Genomic DNA, 6624 nt, shown 5'->3' on the forward strand with positions numbered 1-6624 from the left:
GGGCGGGGGCCGGTGGGAGGTGGCCGCCGCCCCCTCGCGGAGCCTGCGTCGGCCTCCAGTTCTGGGCCGGCGCGGGGATGCTGCGGCGCGGGCGGATAACGGGCGCGGCTGCAGCGGGAGGGAGGCCGCGCCGCGCGGGGCTCAGGCTTCGCAGCGTCCCGGAGGCGCGTAGCTGCTGCGGACTCGCGGCCGGCGGCAGGGCGGCTGCGGGCCGCGGTGGCTTTGACGTGTCCTGTGTGACAGCGTTCCCGGGAGGCGAGCGCGAGCGCAGGTGGTGGGAGTGGAGAGAACTTGGTCCAGGGCCGCGGGATGCCTGCCGCTGCTTGCAGGCTTGGGTCTTCGTCTTGCGGCTGGTTTCAGCAGAGTGTGAGCAGCTCCCGAGATCGACGGAGACGGCTCCCAGGCCGGGCGCCCTGCGTGTCGCTCTTAGCCTCCTGCTGGACCGTGGCGCGCTGTCAGAGACTGGGGGTGGATGCCCTGCGGTGACTAGGGCGTCCATTGAGATGACTTGGTGCACAGTTTCAGAATAGTCATGCTTCACGGGCGACGCGGGGCTTTTCTGTACAATTCTGAGCGCTTTGCGACGCTATTCCCCGCCCCCCAGCCTTCCACCTTCTTGATGCCCTTGCAAATGGTGATTGAGAAGTGCCTGTCAAAAGTTTTTCTCTTTCCACTCCAATATGGCCATTTTTAAGCTACTGACAGTCAGTCATCTGGAGGTGGCAACCCTGACCCTTCATGCCCCGATTTTTAAAGTTTTTAGGGGCAATTGGTGACCCAGTTACTCAAGCATCTGTTGAGGTTTGAACTTCAGGAATTTGAAAAGTCTTTTTTTTTTCCTTCCTGTTTTATGAATGCAGCTGTGGCACACTGCATCTATCAGTTACCGATTGCTACCGTTTTTATTCGGCTTTTGGTTACAGGCCTTCAGAAGACACCATTCTTCTTGTATGACCCTGTGGGATTGGCACAGTCATTTCAAGTCATCCTACGAACCCCTGGAAGATAATTTTTTTCCCCTGAAAGTTGTGTGTGTTCTTATAACGTTATTCAAACTATTAGTGTTGTTGTAAAGACATATGCAGTTTAAACAAGTTTTATCAGGAGTGTTTGTGCCAGATCATGAGACAGAAGTTGCAAGATTCCAAATACCGTGTTAGAAGTATTGTTATGGATTGATGGTGGCCCTCCAAAATAAGTGCTGTCAATCCTAACCTCTGTGCCTGTGGTTATAGTCCCATCTGGGAGTGATTGTCTTTGTTATGCTAATGAGGCAGGATTAGTGTGGGGTGTGTTTTGAGTTAATCTCTTTTGAGATATAAAAGAGATGAAACAAGCAAGCGGAGATGGAGGAAGAGAGAAACCAAGGTACAGGATGATGACCCAGGAGGGAAGCTCCGAAGAGACAGGGGCCTTCCCCCAGAGCCGACACAGAGAGAGGCCTCCCCAAGGGCTGGTGCCCTGAATTCCGACTTCCAGCCTCCTGAACTGTGAGGAAGCACGTTTGTTAGTTGAAGCCCTCACTTGTGGTATTTCTGTTGCAGCAGCACTAGGAGTAGGTAGCCAGAGCAGGCCGGCTTTACGAGGCTTGTGCTAAGACATGAAAACACAGACACCTGTGTGCACTTCTGGAGCCTGGTGGCACACTGGTTAAGTGCTCGGCTATTCATGGAAGGGTCGAGATTCAAACCCACCAGCTGCTCCGTGGGAGGGAGATGTGGCAGTCTGCTTCCATAAAGATTTCAGAAACCAAAACCAAACTCAATGCCATTGAGTCGCATCCAACTCATAGCAACCCCTCCTTGGGTTTCCGAAGCGGTATCACAATGGAAGTAGATTGCCCAGCCTTGCTTCCGAGGAGTGGCTGGTGGGTTTGAACTGCCAGCCTTCTGGGTAGCAGTCAAGTGCCTTAGGCACTACGCCACCAGAACGCCCTCCATTAAAAATGACAGCCTCGGAAATCCTATGGGACACTTGTGCGGTGTCCTGTGGCGGCAGTGTGAGTTGGAGTTGACTGTAGGGCAGTGGGTTATCTGTATTTCAGTGCAGTGTGAACTACTTCCAGTGCTGCCTGCCTCTGTTGGTGCTTTCTTCAGATGGTTACCTTTGTTTACGATCCTGGATTGTGGCCCGAGATGTCACAGTCTCCAGGGTCGCCCTCGTCCAGTACCTTGAGGAGCAAAAGAAGCTGTGGTTCTTGAGAGCAAGGGCAAGGCTTGTACATGTGGGTCACTGGGCTATTTTAAATTGTGGTAAAAATACTTGTCATTTCACCATTTTTTCCTGTACAGTTCAGTGGCCTCGGTTACCTTCCTTGTGCTGTACCGCCACGACCACGCTCTAGCTTTCCTTCACCCTTTACAGAAACTCAGTGCCCCCTGAGCCGTCACCTCCAGCCGTCTTCCTCCCGCCCCTGGTGACCACTAATGAACTCTGGTCCCTCCCTGTACATCAGCCTACTCTAGATGGTTCATGGAAGTGGCATTTACAGCATTGGTGCTTTTGTGTCAGACTTAACTCCCTCAGTGCCAGGCATTCTTGGTTCAGCTGTATTGTATGATTGGGCTTTTATACAAAACAGCGTGTGTGCTGCTGCCACTCAGGAGGGAAGACTGGGAGTCTGGCTGTTCAAACCTCCGCACAGCGTTGATCGCGTTAGCTGAGCCGGATGGATGTCAGAGATACCCATCGCCGCTGATTCAGTGAAAACAAGTTGATGGCAGAATACGGATCCTGACTGTAGCCTTTCTTAACCGTCTCAGCTTTAGATAATTCCCGTTTAGTAACAATATGTAGTTAAAATCTATTATTAATTGTTATCCTTACCACAATTCAGATCATCCCATGCCTAGTATTATTTTTGGCAGAATTGTTTTATTCTGTTAAATTACTAAGTATTTAGATTTTTGACCATGACCCATTGTATGAAATAGAATTTCCGTTAAGTCCCAGTGTGCATACATGCCCACATCCACATCTGTATATATGTACATGTATGTCTATGTTATATATAATGTATGCAAGAGTCCCTGTTTGGTACAGATGGAGAAAGCGCTCAGTTGCCGACAGAAAGATTGGTGGTTGGAGTCCACCCTGAGCTGCCTCAGAAAGGCCTGGTGGCGTGCGGCCTCTGAAAAACCAGCCGTCGGAAGCCCTGTGGGGACAGCTTGACTCCGACATGCATCCGGTTGCAGCTTTCTTGGTGCATTTTTTTTTAGTATGGGTGTGTGTGCGGAGAGAGCTCCGGTGGCCTAGTGCCTAAGGCATCTGACCTCTAACCAGAAGGCTGGCGGTTCAAACCCACCAGCCACCATTCACAAGGAGGACTGGGCAATCTCCTTCCGTAGAGATACCATCTTGGAAACCCAAGGAGGGATGGCCTTGAGTTGAATCCGACTCGACGGCATTGGACCAGTTTTACTCCGACACACATGGGGTCGCGACTGTCTTGATGTATTTTTTTAGTATGAGTGTGTATATGGAGCAAAAGTTTCACAGAATGGTCTCCTGATCAGCACTGTTTGGGTATTTCTAGTCTGTTCTGTTTCATTAATAAAATGCTAGTTGCATCTCGCAGAGTTATTTCACGAGGGCACCTTGTAAAACACTTGCTTTGACTGTATCTTAAACCTTCCTTTTGTTTGTAAATTTCTTTATAAGTGTGTTATTTTAATGACTTGTGAATTTAAAAGTATTCTTTATGTAGCAGGGCTGAAAATGTTTTTGATGTGGATCACAAAAAGCCTTACAAAATACAGAAGATTGTGTTTCTGAAGACCCTGGCTCATTTCCCCATAGATGTGAGCTCTTTGGGATACCTTCCTTGTCTAGGTGAGAACAGGTACCTGAAGCAGTGTCTATCCGCAAGTAACAGCAAGTGGTACCGGCCCTGTGACTTCCCGAGAGGCTCTCTGATTCCTGGGGTTGGAGATAGGTGTCTTCTCCATCCCATACGGAGTCACCAAAGCTAGAAGGAAGACTGTCCTGATTCTCAGGGGTGGCCGTGAGCCCCCACTGCCCTGTGTTCTGGGCAGTGCAGTGTGTGATGACTAGGGTCACCTTTGGCAGGTCACAGACAGCTTGAGACAAAGAGGGTGGGACTGCTCGGGCCATCGACTGTGGATCCGAGTAAAATGCAGTCCTGACAGTTTCCGTCTTTTCTGCCTTTATCATGATGTTGCTCGTTGGGCCATTGGTGAGGATTTCTGTTTTCTTTATGTTGAGGTGTAATCCATCCTAAAGGCTGTGTAGTCTTTGATCTTCATCAGTAAATGCTTCAAGTCTTCTTCACTTTCAGCAAATAAAGTTGTGTCATCTGCGTATGGTAGGTTGTTAATGAGTCTTCCTCCAATCCTGATGCCATGTTCTTCTTCATGTAGTCCAGCTTCTCAGATTATTTGCTCAGCATACAGATGGAATAAGTATGGTGAAAGGATACAACCTGACACACACCCTTCCTGATTTTAAACCATGCAGTGTCCCCTTGTTCTGCTTGAACGACAGCCTCTTGGTCTATGTATGGGTTTCTTGTGAGCACAGTTAAGTGTTCTGGAATTCCTGTTCTTTGCAGTGTTATCCATAATTTGTTATGATCCACACAGTCGAATGCATTTGTGTAGTGAACAAAACAGAGGTAAACATCTTTCTGGTATTCTCTGCTTTCAGCCAAGATCTGTCTGACATCAGCAGTGATACCCCTTGTTCCAAGTCCTCTTTTGAATCCAGTTTGAATTTCTGGCAGTTCCCTGTTGATGTAATGCTGTTAGATGTTTGTAACAGGAAAACATTTGGGGTAGGAGTCATAGTATATTCAGACAGTGTTGGAATTTTAATGTCCGAAACACAGACCTGTTGTGCTGTGGGAGGCATTTGGAGTAATGTCAGTCTCGTTTCCATTCAAGGTGGTGACAAGGAGAGTGTGGTTGGTGGTGCTGAAGGCCACTCTGCAGGGTCCGTAATCAGCTGGTGTCGCCTGTTGGATAAACTACCCCTGTGATTATGGCTCCCTGGGGTAGGTGTGCTTGTAGGCCTGTCCTGTGTTGTAGAAATCTCTTCGATGATGAGATGAGGTGCAGTAATAACCATCTCGAGGAGCCCTGGTGGTGCAGTAAAGTGCTTGACTGCCAACTGAAAGGGCAGCGGTTTGAACCCACCACTCTGTGCCGCTCTGCGGGAGAAAGACGTGGCAGTCTTACTCCGTAAAGATCGTTCTTGTTAGGTGTTGTCCAGTTGGTTCTGACTCATAGCAACCCGATTTACAACAGAATGAAACACTGCCCAGTCTTGCACCATCCTCCCAGTCATTGCTGGGTTTGGGCCCATTGCTATAGTCACGTGTCAGTCCATCTCGTTGAGGGTCTTTCTCTTCTTACTGACCCTCTACTTCACCGAGCATGCGGTCCTCCTCCAGAGACTGGTACTTCTTAATAAAGTGTCTGAAGCATGTGAGACGAAGTCTCCCCATCCTCGGTTCCAAGGAGCAGTCTTCTGGCTGTACTTCTTCCCAGGTAGATTGGTTCGTTCTTCTGGCAGTCCATGGTATAGTTAATACTCTTGACCAACATCATAATTCAAGGCATCAATTCTTCTTTGGTCTTCCTTAGGCATCATCCAGCTTTTGCATGCATATGAGGCAATTGAAAGTACCATGGATTAGGTGCACCCTAGTCTGCAAAGTGACATCTTTGCTCTTCAGCACTTTAAAGAGGTCTTTTGCAGCACATTTGCCCAGGGAAATAAGTCATTTGATTACTTGACTGCTGCTTCCGTGGACTTTGGCTGGACCCAAGTAAAATGAAATCCCTGGCTTTAGCGTTTTCTCTGTTGATCATGATGCTGTTTTTGATACAGTTGTGAGGATTTCTGTTTTCTTTATGTTGAAGTGTAATTCATTCTGAAGAGCATAGTCTTTGATCTTCATCAGTGAGTCCTTCAAGTCCACTTTGTTTTCGGCAAGCGGGGTTGTGCCATCTGTGAATCGCAGGTTGTGAATGAGTTTCCTCCAGTCCTGATGCCACGTTCTTCTTCATGTAGTCCAGCTTCTTGGATTACTTGCCCGGCGTAGAGATTGAATTAGCATGGTGAAAGAATACGGCCCTGATGCACATCTTTCCTGATTCCGTACCATGCGGTATCACTTTGTTCTGCTCAAAGAGATGCCTCCCGGTCTATGTACAGGTTCCTTGTGAGCACAATTAAGTCGTCTGGAATTCCCATTTCTATAGTGTTATCAATAATTTGTTATGATCCACACACTGTAAAAATTACAGTCTTGCAAGGCCTATGGGGCAGTTTTACTCTGTCCCAAAGGGTCTCTATGAGTTGAAACCGACTTGATGGTGTTCACATGTTTGCTTTAGTGACCTGGGAAATAGGTTGAATAAAGATATAAACCTTTTGTTCTTTAACTAAGACTGATAATTTAACTTAAAATGGTTTAAATTTTTATCACCTGTGCAGCTAGAGCTAGCACCTCTATGTTTCAGTATTTTATTATTTTTTTAAGTTGTGACTTGCGTGAAAATTTACAGAGCAAATTCACTTTCCATACAGCAGTTTACATACACTTGTCTCATGACATTGGCTACAATGCAACAGCTCCCCTCCCACTTCCTCCCCATAGTT

Source organism: Orycteropus afer, unplaced genomic scaffold, assembly GCF_000298275.1.
Source record: "Orycteropus afer afer isolate SDZICR_OR568_19922 unplaced genomic scaffold, OryAfe1.0 scaffold00398, whole genome shotgun sequence".
In the NCBI taxonomy this organism is placed as follows: Eukaryota; Metazoa; Chordata; class Mammalia; order Tubulidentata; family Orycteropodidae; genus Orycteropus; species Orycteropus afer.